The sequence below is a fragment of the Anabrus simplex genome, chromosome 5, assembly GCF_040414725.1.
Source record: "Anabrus simplex isolate iqAnaSimp1 chromosome 5, ASM4041472v1, whole genome shotgun sequence".
Classification (NCBI taxonomy): domain Eukaryota; kingdom Metazoa; phylum Arthropoda; class Insecta; order Orthoptera; family Tettigoniidae; genus Anabrus; species Anabrus simplex.
Genome location: NC_090269.1, coordinates 182,852,566 through 182,868,502, shown reverse-complemented (window position 1 = coordinate 182,868,502; position 15,937 = coordinate 182,852,566). Strand labels below are relative to the sequence as shown.

General features: G+C 40.2%; 1 protein-coding gene across 1 annotated transcript in view; it reads left to right on the top strand.

The window, feature by feature from the left end:
- LOC136874423 (uncharacterized) overlaps positions 1 to 15,937 on the top strand; it is a 463,178-nt gene that overhangs the window by 138,648 nt on the left and 308,593 nt on the right. The gene's annotated exons all lie outside the window — the stretch shown is intronic.

The window sequence follows — 15,937 nt, the reverse complement described above, 5'->3', positions numbered from 1 at the left end:
TAGATCATTTTTAGATATACGCATGACAGAATTGCAAAGATCACTTGGTCACTTGAAAGGAGATTGATGGAGTGTCATGTAATGGATGCTATGTTTGCCTACCAGTCACACAACACGTGCTGTAATCCGTCTTCTCGTTTCTCATCAGGTGCGCAGTATTTAAGAAGGATCGTCGGACATGAAATCATATAAAATTAATGATTACCTTACTACAGGATGTAACAATAACGTATGGCTAAATTTTTTTAAATATTTTTTTTATACAACTTGCTTCACGTCGCACCGGCATGGCCAAACTTTCAAAACACATTCCTCATACATAGAGACATAGAAGAAGAAAATATGTTAAGTTCTGTTCGGTGTAACATGCAGTCCGATGTAAACAAATAGACGTGGTAAAGTCGTATTCTGATCGGCTGCCGACTCTGCAGCGTTGCTCAACCAATATTTCCTATTTTATTAAATTTACGGCGTCTTTATTTTAACTTAAATAAATGTATTCAAGAATATTTATATCATAAAATTATTTAGTAAATTTTGTGGTGAGGGATTGTTTCGTTTGGCAAATATTGCACCAAGTCTAACTGAGCGTACAGTCACTTTGTATTTACGAATAGCGTCGTTGTGTAAAGATGGCGGAAGCTGCTCGATGTAGAGAAAGCCTCCGCTGAGAAAACTCGGAGATCGCCATGTGAAACGTTGTACAGTGAATTTAAATGCAAAATAGGTACCCTAAACCAGTAAAAGTTCGCTATCTCTAAATACAGCCTACCGAGTGTGAGAAGATTGATGTACACTCGACCTTATTATTCGTACGGTACGCAAAATGAAAACTTCGTAAAAGTGACAATTACGTCGAGATCTAACGTACCATATTACATTCGTAAAAGAAACCGCATTGAGCCACGTGACTGAATTTCTATTGTAAAAATATCAAAATGAGTAACAGAAGAATAGACATAAAAGACTGATAAATAAACACACAATGTAGGCCTACGTCTTCCGGGAGTGGCTCGATTCTCTCCATATCAGTGCCGGAGTCCTAACCTTCACTTGACGATGAAGCCCTTACCTGGTCAACCACAGAATCCGCAATCCCGTCAACTCCCGTAGTTGTCCCTCTTTCTTCACCACATGGTCGATACATGCCTACCACTTCTCAGCTCCTGCATGACCAAGGACTTCGTTAGTCAACCACCCCCGAAGACCCGGATTCGATCCCGGCTCTGCCACGAGACTTGAAAAGTGGTACGAGGGCTGGAACGGGGTTCAATCAGCCTCGGGAGGTCAACTCAGTAGAGGTGTGTTCGATTCCCTCCTCAGCCATCCTCGAACTGGTTTCCCGTGGTTTCTCACTTCTCCTCCAGGCAAATGGCGGGATGGTACCTGACTTAGGGCCACGGCCGCTTCCTTCCCTCTTCCTTGCCTGTCCCTTCTCATCTTCCCATCCACCACAATACCTCTGTTCAGCATAGCAGGTGAGGCTGTCTGGACGACGTACTGGTCTTCCTATCAGTTGTATCCCCGACCAAATGTCTCTCGCTACAAGATACTGCCCTTCAGGCTGTAGAGGTGGGATCCCTCGCTGAGTTCAGGGGAAGAAGACGACGTCTGAAGCGATACCCTACTGTACTACAATACAGGCTGCATCAAGGACAAAGCTCCGCGTGAAACAAAATAATCTAATTAAACACACAACAATAACTTTAAAACTACAAAATAGTTCGAAAAACATCAATCAATTTCACAATAAAGACATATATGAAAATTCACTTGACACATAATTAAGAAGTAATACAAATCCTAAACGCGAACATTAAAAAAGTACCCCGGGCAGCGCATGGAGCAATTTCATATGAAGAAGGCACTTTAGCGCACCGATTTAAAACGAATGCTACGGAGCAGCATAGGTCCTCTAGTCATTATTTATTTACAATTCGTTTACCCTCCAGGGTTGGTTCTTCCCCCGGACTCAGCGAGGGATCCCACCTCTACCGCCTGAAGGACAGTATCTTGGAGCGAGAGACATTTGGTCGGGGATACAACTGGAGAGGAAGACAAGTACGCCGTCCAGGCAGCCTCGCCTGCTGTGCTGAACAGAGGCCTTGTGGGGGATGGGAAGATCGGAAGGGATAGGCAAGGCGCTGGCCTTCTGACCCCAACTTGTCAGGTTCGATCCTGCCTCAGTCCAGTTGTATTTGAAGGCGCTCAATTACGTCAGCCCCGTGTGGGTAAATTTACCGGCACGTGAAAGAACTCCTGCGGGACTAAATTCCGGCACGTGGGCGTTTCCGAAAGCCGTAACATTAGTTAGTGGGACGTAAAACAAATAACATTATTAAATAATAAAAATAAGTGATAACTGTATGTATTTACGCGTCGCCCTGTAGATATGATGTACATGATGCCAACAGTCATTGAAACTGTTACCAATCAGCCTAGCGAACCCCACAACTGAGGATTCAACACTAATTTAGATCATTTGGGTCGTTTTCTTTTTCACCTTTCTTCACACCGGTGCCGATGAACTTGGACATAAGCGGCATTCAGAGTGTCACAATTCAACCCAGCGACCCCGAAAAGTATGGATTCGACACTAATATTGGTCGTCACTCCCTCCCAATTTCCAACCGTAGAGGTGTTTTTCTCCAGATAGTAAGTCATATGTGCCGGAACACAGGTATAATCTCGGTTATTCTGAACATTTTCCTTCTCCCCCCTGGTCACTCCACATGGATGGTGGTTGAACTTGGTCTTACATGTCATCCTGAGTGTTAACCATTTATCCAGAGACCCCGAGAGCTGTCGATTCATAACTAACATAGGTCGTTTTCGATTATCTTGACATGTCGTTCCCTTTCCATTCCATCTTTAGGTGTGTCTTACTCCCACAGCGTTTCTTTCCAGACAGTATTAAGTGATATGCATACCAAGTTTGGCTGAAATCGCAGGTTTGCCTGTAGTCGTAACCATTTCTAATCTTTTATCTTCACCCACATCTTTACGTAACTGTGTACAACCCCGTAAGTATACAATGTATTGCGGGCTAGTATAAGCCTTCACCAGCTATTATTGTAGTGGTCATTTAGTGATTTAGTTTTAGAATTACTTCATGCTGACTGAACTTAAAGACCTATCAATGCCTGATGATTCACCAACAGCTAATTCCGGAGAGAATACAACAAAAATGAAGCAATCGGTCCAGTAGACCGGATTAGACAAAGCTGATTTTAGTAAACTGTTTAAATATACAGATGCTAATAATAATAATAATAATAATAATAATAATAATAATAATAATAATAATAATTGTTACGGAGTTATCCGTGGTAGTTAGAGGTGAAAGAAGGTGCTGGGATGAATAGGTCTCAATCTACGAAATTAAAGTTAATTTAAAATTTAACAAGGTTATATTTTCTTTTCAAGATCAATAAATAACAAATATAACAGGTATACAGTAGCCTAGCAACCAATCAAGAATGTATAATTACGGTAGTTACAGGATTTGGGCTCTGAGACCCAGACACACAATTCTTGAGCAATTAGCCCAACTGTACTCGAATATACAAGATTCAACAAAAGGGGGAGAAAACCCCTATCATGCCCGGGGGCACTTACTCCCAATTACACAGTAAAGCCTCCTCGAGGCACACAGAAACCTTTTTTGAAAGAGCAACCCGCTCTCAAAGTTCCAGCCTATCAAAGGCCACACCAAACTCAACTTTCAAGCTGACCTCCAAACACACGAAAACAGGGGTAAAAATACCCAACCTACTCAGGCCTATTAAGTAAAGAAACAGGTCAATTACATGGCCTCCAAAATACCAACTTGAGAGGAGGCGAAACTGCACTCCAAATACGCCTTATTAAAACCTACTTGGCACTAGGCCGCTAATGAAAGGGCTAAACCCATACTAAAGAGGTGACTTATATAAGAAAACGATTTACATTACATTAGAAGGGAAGAAATGGTAGTGAAAATAAGTTCACCTCAAAGCAATATGAGTGGGAGCTCGAGAGGGTTAAGCACTCTCTATCCCCATATGTAGTTACAGAGGCAGAATTTAAATCAAGAGTCTTTTACATTTTAGAGGAAAGTTACATGGTAGAAGGTTTCGAACCCGCCCCGAGGGTTAAACTGCTGAGCTGGCAAGAAAATAAGTTATAAAACGGCCATTACCTGGTGGTTGAACTGCTGCCCGAAGAAAGAGGCGCTTCCCGCCCCTGCTACATAATTTACACAATGATAGGTGTTACTGAAGTGGCGCGGAGACCCGAAAATCAGCAGTTTATATACCCTCGCGGAACATTCGAGACCTTTCATGAATGATAACACCCGCCCACAAGCCTTTCATTGGACGACCAAAAGATTACATGTCAGAATTGAAGAAGAAAACCAGGATTGGTGGAAAATTAATTACAGAAATTTATGATTGGCCAGTTTCAAAACTGGTAGAATGAAAGGGTTAACGTTGCCAACTTAAACACAAGCTGAAAGAAATTTAATAAGGAACAAACATATAAATACTAAATTTCTTCAGAAAAGGGTTCCCTCACTTCGCACTAGGGTGCACAATAGTAGTTCGTAAGTAATGTCATCTAGAAGAGAATGTTCACACTTCTTGCTACAGAGAAAACAACAATGAATCGAAATTGACATAGTTCAGAACCCTTCAAAATTTACAAGTAACGACATCTTCTGAGAAACTTGAGAATTAACACGATAGTTAAAGTTCAGGCTTCCTCCAGTAGAGGAGTTTCAACTGGCGCTAGGTTTGAATTAGCGGCGCGGGGGTGTATCGCCCGGTACAATAATAATAATAATAATAATAATAATAATAATAATAATAATAATAATAATAATAATAATAATAATAATAATAATAATAATAATAATTGTTACCGTGGTTTGGTGGATCAGCAGAGGTGAAAGAAGGTGCTGGGATGCATAGGTCTCAATCTACGAAATTGAAGTTAATTTAATATTTAACAAGGTTATATTTTCTTTTTAAGATCAAGAAATAACAAATATAACAGGCACTTAGTAGCCTAGCAACAAATCGAGAATGTACAATTACAGTGGTTACAGGATTTGGGCTCCGAGAGCCAGACACACAATTCTTGAGCTATAAGCCAAACTTGACCCATATACAAGATTCAACAAAGGGGCAGAAGACCCCAATCATGCCCAGGAGCTCTTGCTCCCAATTACACAGTAAAGCCTCCTCGAGGCACGCAGAAACAAATTTTTTGGGAAGAGCAACCCGCTCTCAAAGTTTCAGCCTATCAAAGACCACACTAAATTCCACCTTCAAGCTGTCCTCCAAGGACATAGACACAGGGGTAAAAATACCCAACCTACTGAGGCCTATTCACCAAAGAAACAGGACAATTACATGGCCCCAAAATACAAACTTGAGTGGAGGCGTAACTTGCACTCCGAATATACTTTATTAAAAACTATTTGGCTCTAGGCCGCTTATGCAAGGGCTAATCCCATACTACAGAGGTGACTTATATAAAAAATTTATATTACATTACGAAGGGAAGAAACGGTTGTGAACATAAGTTCACCTCAAAGAAATAGGAGTGGGAGCTCGAGAGGGTTAAGCACTCTCTATCCCAATATTTAGTTTAAAGAGATAGAATTTTTACCAAGAGTCTTTTACATGTTAGAGGAAAGTTACATGGTAAAAGCTTCGAACCTGCCCCGAGAGTTAGACTGCTGAGCTAGCAAGAAAAGAAGTTATTAAAAGGCCATTACCTTATTGAAGAACTGCTGCCCGACGAAAGAGGCGCTTCCCGCCCCCTGCTACATAATTTACACTATGATAGATTTACTGAAGTGGCCAGGAGACCCGAAAATCAGCAGTTTATATACCCTCGTGGAACATTCGAGACCTTTCAAGAATAAGAACACCCGCCCACAAGCTTTTTATTGGACGGCCAAATGATTACATGTCGAAACTGAAGAAGAAAACCAGGATTGGTGGGAAATTAATTACAGAAATTTGCGATTGGCCTATTTCAAAACTGGCGGAAAGACAGGGTTAACATTGCCAACTTAAACAATGGCAGAAAGAAATTTAATAAGGAACAAACTTATAAATACTAAATTTCTTCAAAAAAGGTTCCTACCCTCCGCGCTAGAGTGCACAATTGTAGTTCTTAAGAGGTGCCATCTAGAAGAGAATGTTCACACTTCTTGCTACAGAAAAAACAAAAATACATCGAAAACGACACAGTTCGGAACATTTCAAAATTTACAAGTAGGGACATCTTCTGAGAAACTTGAGAATTAACACGGTAGTTAAAGTTTAGGCTTCCTCCAGTAGAGGAGTTTCAACTGGCGCAATGTTTGAATTAGCGGAGCGGAGGTGTACCGCCCGGTACAATAATAATAATAATAATAATAATAATAATAATAATAATAATAATAATAATAATAATAATAATAATAATAATAATAATAATAATAATAATAATAATCGTAGGCTGCGGATAGACTACCACAATTTTTCAATAGTATTTATTCACATACATTGTCGACGCAATTTTATTTGTCTCCATCATATTTCACTTATCTCTGGCCAACAATGTTTCAGTTTACAATGATCTATCTATTGAGTACTCTTATAGAAAACACGAAAATAACGTAAATCTCTAGGTTAAGCTGCTTCATATAGATAGACAGATAAGAATTACTCAATAACTGTGAAATTATTCAAGTAGAGGGACCGGAATAATAATCAATTTTATTATATATATATTTACAGATCTGACTAGACGATGTGGGAATAAACCATCACCTTACCCTTTACTTTTCCTTTAACTTCTGTAGTCCTGAAGATAATTCTGAGCCACTTTCTTCAGAATGGTTGGTGAAACGTTAGTTAACCATTAGTTAACGCTTTTGTTTTCAATTTATGGAAACCTGTTTATCACATAGTCGGCCCCGTGGTGTAGGGGTAGCGTGCCTGCCTCTCACCCGGAGGCCCCGGGTTCGATTCCCGGCCAGGTTAGGGATTTTTACCTAGACCTGAGGGCTGGTTCGAGGTCCACTCAGCCTACATGATTAGAATTGAGGAGCTATCTGACGGTGAGATAGCGGCCCCGGTCTAGAAAGCCAAGAATAACGGCCGAGAGGATTCGTCGTGCTGACCACACGACACCTCGTAATATGCAGGTCTTCGGGCTGAGCAGCGGTCGCTTGGTAGTCCAAGGCCCTTCAAGGGCTGTAGTGCCATGGGGTTTGGTTTTTTATTTATCACATATGATTCCTCGTGATTAAGTGAAGACAAATCAATGAGAGTTAAGCGGTGGCATATGTGTAAGTATATGATACATGTCTAGAACACCTCTTGTCTCATGTTTGGTGGAAGGAATGGTCAATACCAGACCCATAATGATATCTCATACTGGATATGCTCAAATTCACAAAGGACAAAAATTCACACTACATGCAAAACCGAAAGCACTGTATTGTAATTTTATACAGTTCTATGTTATATTGAGAGAGCTGCTTGCCTAAGGCCGTAAAGGCATACTCCGTTTGCGCAGAAGGAAGTGGGTTCGATTTCCCGTCAGGAAGTCGGAAATTAAAAAGGCGGGATTTCTACTTCCGGAGGTGCACAAGGTCCTAATACCGTACCAAGTTAATTCCTGGAGATAAAGGCGACCGAGCGTAGAATTAACCGCTCCACCCCATCAAGTGCCGAGCTTACGGCCCTCCAAAGGCCTTCATGCCCTATACGGAAATAATTTCATTTTTGCTTTGTTTTGTCTTACATATTCCTAACCAGAATGTTTTACAAACATGGTAACTATGAACATTATTATGAACGCAAGGAACAGATTAACTGCCGGGGGCTTAGGAGATCATGGCCATTAGCTCTGTGAACATAGTGGGTGTCTAGTTCTCGGTGGCGATTGTGGATTGAGGGGGGGTTTGAGGTATTTGTACTGATTTGTGTAGTTTGCAATTAATTGAGGTGCGGTTGGAGAGGAAAGGGTATTGGTGAACGTCAAACAAATTCGCTCTAAGATCTGTCTGAGTCACTGCAACATAGAACTAATAGAAAAAAGAAGCTACTGGTAATATTGCACAGACCGCAGCCTGATCTGACCATCTTTGTTGTGAAAACGTGTACATTTGTTTAGAATTAAGAAATAAAATACCAACAATAACATTTAAAACCCACTCTCAATACAATATCTACCAGGCAGTACGTGTTTTACATCAACATTTTTGGCCATGAGACCTGCTCGATTTCTTTATTGTCTACTTTACGGTGACGAGGGCTGGACTGAAGGCTTTTGAAATGTGGGTGTATCGCAGATCGTGTCACCAGCAAGAACCGTCGTGCTGGCGAATCATGCGAAATTCTAACCCTCGTAAAACACATGATCACATCTTCCGCGATGACAAGTACAGCCTAATCCAACTGCTCATAGAAGGCAAGGTAGAAGGTAGAAGGGAAAAGTGGTCGTGGGCGGAGAAGTTAATCCGGGAACCTTGACATCCACGATACGAGAAACGAAAAATAGGAACAAGTACTACATTCTATTACTCCATGAGATGTAACTTCCTTCACTTTAATCAACTGAAACAATGATTGAGAACCCTACACACCTCCGTCTACGCTAAATTGAGACTTTGAGTGCCAAAAGGACCTAGCCCTCACATTCGAATAAATAGGGTTAACCTCATTACCAGCTTCCTTTCTCCGTTATTCAGCTGTGGGGAAACTGCCTAAACCACATTAATAACGTTTCCCCTAGACGGCATGCAAGTTAGTTTGTCATATTTCTTGCAAAATCAGAATGGCCTAATTCGTACTTAATTAAGGCATCTAGGAAGGAAAGATAACTTGTATTTATTAGAGACACATGCAAGTCACACAACATACCAGCTCACAACCGTTGAATACGTGATATACAAGGCCTGGCAATGCTGGCCAGCTGATGGGGTCGCGGAGAGTTTCAAAATACGCCGCTAGATGTCATCCTTATGGGCTGACCGGACCTACACAATGCCCTTAAATGGAACAGAACACAAGTATGTTCATATTCGAACTCATAAAAATACTATAAGGAAGGCAAACATTTACAAAAAGACGGTTTAAATCACATTATACTCATTCCGTACTTGTCAGTATATAATATTTTGAAGAATCGTTCAAATTTTCAAGATGTTCCAGTCTCTCCATTAGTATAGCCAAGGTAATTTTTAAATGTATTCCTCTGTGGAAGTTTTAAGCGACCATCTAATTAAAATGTAACCATTAGGTGCGCTTCTATGCCCCAAAACCGTTTCTTTATTAGGGCACTACATTTGGCATTTTTCTTTCCATACGGTCTAGTTGATCTACTTTCTTCTGTATTTTGTTGTTTTCACCTTCTTTTCAGATGTTAATTACTTCAGTACTGTCGATCTATCAATCTATCAATTGACATCCTCAGAAAAATAGATTTTTAGCTTTTCGGGATGCTTTTGCAGTTGGGGTGGATAGCAGAATTGCTACTTTTGTCATAGGGGGTTGAGGTTTTCCTCCGTAGGTGAAGTTGCCATTGATTGAATTTTTCTGGTTTAGATGAATCTAATCTGGCGTAGGATAACTTCTGCGTTTGGCACATATTTCCTTACTATATATGGATGATATTTTATGCTTTCGATGGTCTTACTGCTAACCATTTTTTTTTAAATGCTATTTGTTCGGGGCGACGACCTATAGAGATCTTTTGCCCCTACTTGCGTCATGTGATATGAACCTGCGTGTAATTGGAATTGCGGAACTGTAGAGTGTCGTATGTGAAACGTTGAGGACGGCACAAACACCCAGTCCCCAGGCCAGGGATATTAATCATTTACAATTAAAAACCCCTGACGGGGCCGGGAATCGAACCCGGGGCCGCCGGGTGACAGGCGGCCGCGTTGCCCCCTACACCGCGGGGTCGGACTGTTGGTAACCATAAAACACCCCAGGTTTCTTGCCTTGCCTCGAAACGGCAATTTTGCACTTCTCTAGTAAGGTTGGATCAGTAAGAAACATACGGAACGTCACATTTTTCTTTCTTTGCATTGTTTGAAGTACATCTTGGAACAAAGCAGTGCGTCATTTTTAATACATTACTCACATTTCCATATTGTGCGCGAAATGTACATTACATGACTTGGCCCTACAATAATTATCACAGTATTGATAGTAACACCACACTATTCGTCGCTGCCAGAAAATAAACTAAAGGTAGCCTTGGTGTTTTGGTACATAAGTAGACGAAGAAACAACCAATATATTTTTACTACTATTTTTTTTTTTTTTTTTTTGCTAGGGGCTTTACGTCGCACCGACACAGATAGGTCTTATGGCGACGATGGGATGGGAAAGGCCTAGGAGTTGGAAGGAAGCGGCCGTGGCCTTAATTAAGGTACAGCCCCAGCATTTGCCTGGTGTGAAAATGGGAAACCACGGAAAACCATCTTCAGGGCTGCCGATAGTGGGATTCGAACCTACTATCTCCCGGATGCAAGCTCACAGCCGCGCGCCTCTACGCGCACGGCTAACTCGCCCGGTTTTACTACTATTAAACGTTTTCATTTTGTGCCCCGATGGAGTAAGGCGGACGTCCTAGAAGGCTACGTTCTTTCTCAGGCCAAGGAGATTTGAAGTCGTGATTTAAGGTGCGGAGATGGTGAGGGTTTGGGGCCCGTGTCCTATAGAATAGTATGTCCCAAAATTTGCCTTAGTGCAGGAGAATGGAAAACCACGGAAAACCATTCTTGGGTTAGCCGACGGTGGAAACAAGGCACTCCGCCTCCCGACTGCAGAGCTGCAAGGCTGTTGAACTGAAAACCACTCTGCTCAGTCAGTATAAATCATATGCATAAACTACAAATAAATAGGGGCCTATGACCTAGATGTTAGGCCCCTTTAAACAACAAACAACATCATCAAAATACAAAATAACCAAACGGATCGAAACTGTCTTATGGACGGAATAAGATGTAACAGTGTTGTAATTAATGAAGGAAAAACGATAACAGGATGCATCTATAAGGGTTCAATAACTCGTACAGCTACAGCACGCCAACAGATACCGCAAAAATCATTAATAAACTGCAAACCGGGCACACATGTAATGCGAATCTACAAAGTCATGGCTCTAATTCACTGACAACAGCCCATAACTGTGACATCTACCGGTAAGACTACAAACCTAAAGTGTCCCGCTATTCTGGCGGAAAATCGCCCGTTCTTCCATGCCTTTTATGTTACGTAGGCAACGTCATAACAGAGCAAAGAACATGACTGCGAACATATAGGCTATATCAGTGAGCAGAGAACTATTACGTGACGTCACTACTTATGTCGCATATGAAATATTGTTTGTGTCTTTATACTCTCCCCCAAACTAAAAGTCCCTCATTTGACCACATAAACTTAACAGACGTTTATTGTTGATGAAAGGCTTTGTATTCAAAGCCTTAGTTAGGATGTCAGCTGAGGTGAAGTGGCGACATACTCGATCTCGAAACATCCTTCTTCATACCAAATACAGTAGAGGACAATACGCGACACTCTGCGAGATATCGAGGGACAGCTATTAGAGCTCTCTCTAGCGGATTGACCTGAGAACTACTGGTTCTGTCATAAGAGTACGTGCATTTGTATGAAGTTTTTGGTGTTATTTATGCGTTTGCATTAACAAGGGGAGCAAATTAGAACTTTTTCCGATGATGTAAAATAGCTTATATTGCTTGCCATATGTTCAGATGCCCCACTATCAGCGATCCACTCACTCAAAGGATCAATAGACTGGTCACCTATAATAAAATCATAACCTAAGATTTGTAACACTTAGCACCTTTACTCTGTTATCGGCATTACTCGTAGATTGTTTCTCAAGTCCCTTAGAAGTAACAAATGCAACACTAGAAGCAGGACAATTTTTCTGAAGACGCATTTCTATTAGCCACATCTTTCAATCAGGTTATTCAAAGTACTTCCTGCCATATGAACAATTTTCCAAATACTTCCAAATTCAAAATATTAATTTGGAAGCAATGACAGAATGCGTCCAATAAGAGGCATGTCGGGCAACTGATTACTGTCCATTGGTAGTAATGTCTTCACTACTAACCTTCTTAGAGGAGAAAAATTGTTCTATTAACCTATCTGATCTCTGACCAGAACTTTCCTCTACACACTCAAAAGTTTGTCCCATATTTCCTTAGCTCTTTTATACGAAGACGTCATTTTTGAATTAGAAGTATTTAAACAACTAATAAGAATCAATTAAGCATCGTCGTTTTTAGAATCAAAATCGTCTTTGTTGTTGTAATCTCTTTTAACATGACCTGTCACAATTTCAAGTACCGTACCTTTTTCATGCTTTAATACTGTACGGTACTTACCTGCCATTTCAATCATAGCCAGTTGTCTTGACCTTCAAGCTTCTCGATGTAACATTTGAAGTCTAATTTCCTATTCGTCAAATTTTCCAATGTTGTTAAAATAACTCAACAGAAAATAAATGCAACGTACTTACTTAAGTACTAACGTTCAACACAATAGCGAACCTGGGCTCATAACCTTCTAAGAAATTGTACTTAAGTAAGGAATCTAGGAAGGAAAGACAACGTGTATTTATTAGAGACACACAGAAGTTGCACAGCATAAAAGCTCAGAACAGAGAGAAAAAGCATGACTGCGTACAAATCAAGATCAATGAGTAGCGAACTATTATTTATAGTACAGTCCTTTACGTGTCGCCATTGCTGATGTAACATGTCAAATTTAGTTTCTTTCTTAATAGCCGAATCCTTCCTAGCACCCTGATCCTCACATAAATTTCTGAACATGGTCACAGTTGAATGTTAGGCCTACCCACCTTGGGTTAGGCCAATGTAGTTTTCAAGTGAATAATCTTTGGCTTTCATTGTTTAGTTTCATTTCTCCCACAACCACTGCCATATGCAAAATAAATATCTTCAGGTAAGTTTAATATATGGTAGTGTAGTCTATTCTTGATTTATTTTAATAGAGCGTTTTATTTTTTCTAACCAACTTAATCCAACAAGTTAAATATTACGAAATATTGAACCTGTTTAATCTAACCTAATCATAAAGACATGGAAAAGCACCCGTTGTTTACAAGATTTGGTATTCCAATAGCAACAAGGACTGTCTATAGTTTCCATTCATTTAGATATCAGTGAATCTGAACCAGAGATCCTTGCAAATGCTGATCATATGCATCTAGTGAAAGTGGTAGTGATAGCGGCAGCTCCTCTTGATTGACCGATCAAATAAACCAAGATTAGATACACAATGCAAAATACACAAAAGGAAATTCGTGGAAGAAAACGTGTAAGAAACGTAGACAATCAGAGGAAAAACGTCAGAAAAAGAATGAGTACGAGAATTACAAAGGTGTCATTGTTGCGGCGAAGGTTTTCAAGGATTTTGAATATAAATGTGCAGTGAAATACCATTCAAATATATCTTTAGAACACCGGAAAAAACTGTTTGAATCCTTTTATGCACTTACAAATAATTATCTTCAAAACCTCGTATTTACGCTGTACTCTCGTAGAAGCAACTGTAAAGCAAGGGGTTTACACAGACAGTGTACATTCCTCCAGAAGAGAAAATGCCCGAATATACAAATACTCGAATGTACCGCCTACCAAACGAGTTCGAAGTGAAATATTTTCACATGACAGTTCAACAAGAATTTTTGGAAGACGAAAACGGCACCCCTCCTCGCAAATATAGAAGAGGTATGAATACTCCGAGCTACAAAATATCTGATCAATAGGTATCTGCTGTGAATGCATTTATAAGTCAGTGTCATAATACTAGACAAAATAATCCAAACAGAAAATACCTTTCACCTAATCTGAATATAGGCTCGTATAAAGAGAAATATCAAAATTCAGTGTCTTTCTCCACTGACTGATATATGAACGTTGTAGTTTATTTGATATGAAAATAACATCAGCAGACCTTACTGAAAAGGAAAAAGTAATGCAGGAGAAAGAACTTCACTTAAGGAAGGCGGAATCTGCCAGAAATGCCATGAACAGAAAGACGTTAAACATACGTCGTCACAGGACTTCAGATCCATAGAACAGGGACAGAGAGAGATTACCAATCAGAAGATGTATAGATAACTTAGTAGATGAAAATACAATGGAAGCAGCACAAGCAGATAAGCCTTATCTTGTACACATTACAAATACGCAAATCAAGACTTTGGACAATCTTATACAGTAGATAGACTATTCACACAAGAAAGCCAACAGACATTGCTAATAAACTTAACATTCTGTACCTTAGACAAAGAGACATAGAGATACCAATCAATCAATCAATCAATCAATCAATCAATCAATCAATCAATCAATCAATCAATCAATCAATCAATCAATCAATCAATCAATCAATCACCACTGATCTGCATTTAGGGCAGTCGCCCAGGGGGCAAATTGCCAATCGGTCGTTTACCAAGTCATTTTCTTAAATAATTTCAAAGAATTTTGAATATTAAATTGAATATTAAATGAATATTTGTCCCAATTTGTCCTCTTGAATTTCAACTTTATCTTCATATTCTAATTTTTCCTACTTTTAAAAACATTACTCAGACTTATTTGTCTACTAATGTCATTCCACGCCATCTCTCCACTGACAGCTTAGAACAAACCGCTTATTCGAGCAGCTCGTCTCCTTTCTCCCAACTTTGCAACATTTTCGTAACGCTACTTTTTTGTCGGAAATCATCCAGAACAAATCGAGCTGCTTTTCTTTAGATTTTATCCAGTTCTCGAATCAGGTAACCCTGGTAAAATGAAATGGCGTATGGCTTTTATTGCCGGGAGTGTCCGAGGACATGTTCGGTTCGCCAGGTGCAGGTCTTTCGATTTGACTCCCGTAGACGACTTGCGCGTCATGATGATGATGATGCTGATGATGAAATGGTGGTGAAGACGATAAATACACCCAGCCCCTGTGCCAGAGAAATTAACCAATGGTGGTTAAATTTCTCGACCCTGCCGGGAATCGAACCCGGGACCCCTGTGACTGAAGGGCAGCGCGCTAACCATTTTGCCATGGAGCCGGACAGGTAACCCTGGCGAGGGTCCCATCCACTAGAACCATACACTCCAAGATGTCTTAATCTATACCGCCCCCCAATTCGACTACGTATTTTCATCCTAATTATGAATATCAGCCTTCAACTTCATCAAATACTGTATCTTTTGAACCCTTCGGTCCACTCTGAAGGATACCTACCTTCCTTACCTATCAACAAAATTTCATGAGATCTGTCTCTTGTGTCGCATCGGGTTCTTCGTCACTTGCTGAGGTAAATGTAGGGTTCAGAAATCCTAATCTATCTACTCAAATGAAAGGTCTTATTCATAAAATATCTGTATTTTATTGTAGAAAATTTTACTGAAGAAATTAATAATTTGTAATCCATGTATAATTCGGACTCTATCTTGTCCACTCCACCAAAATCATTTTTACACAGAGGTGCCGAACGCTGGTTTGAGCCTTTGACTTAACTGCCTGATGGGCATCCTTACTAGAAACCATTGTCTCAATTATTAAATAAACAAAGAAAGTCTGGAAATCCTTAAATTCGGCTTCCATGTGAGACTACCTGTACCATCATAATGATTCTTGATGGTCCAGCCCCCGTAACACGAACTCTGGACTCTGGGTATAATTAAGGCAGTCCAGTCGGTGTGTGCCACACAGTGGTTATACGGCATAGACCCTTAATTGAATCAATGTGACTTGCGACTAGGTCATGGACCGACCTCTAAACTTCTAAGTTACTTTAAAGTCATTGTGGATAGTGTCCGCAAGGAAAATGATGCTACAGTGGTATATGGCCCTAATCTAAGTCACTGAGGCTGATGACC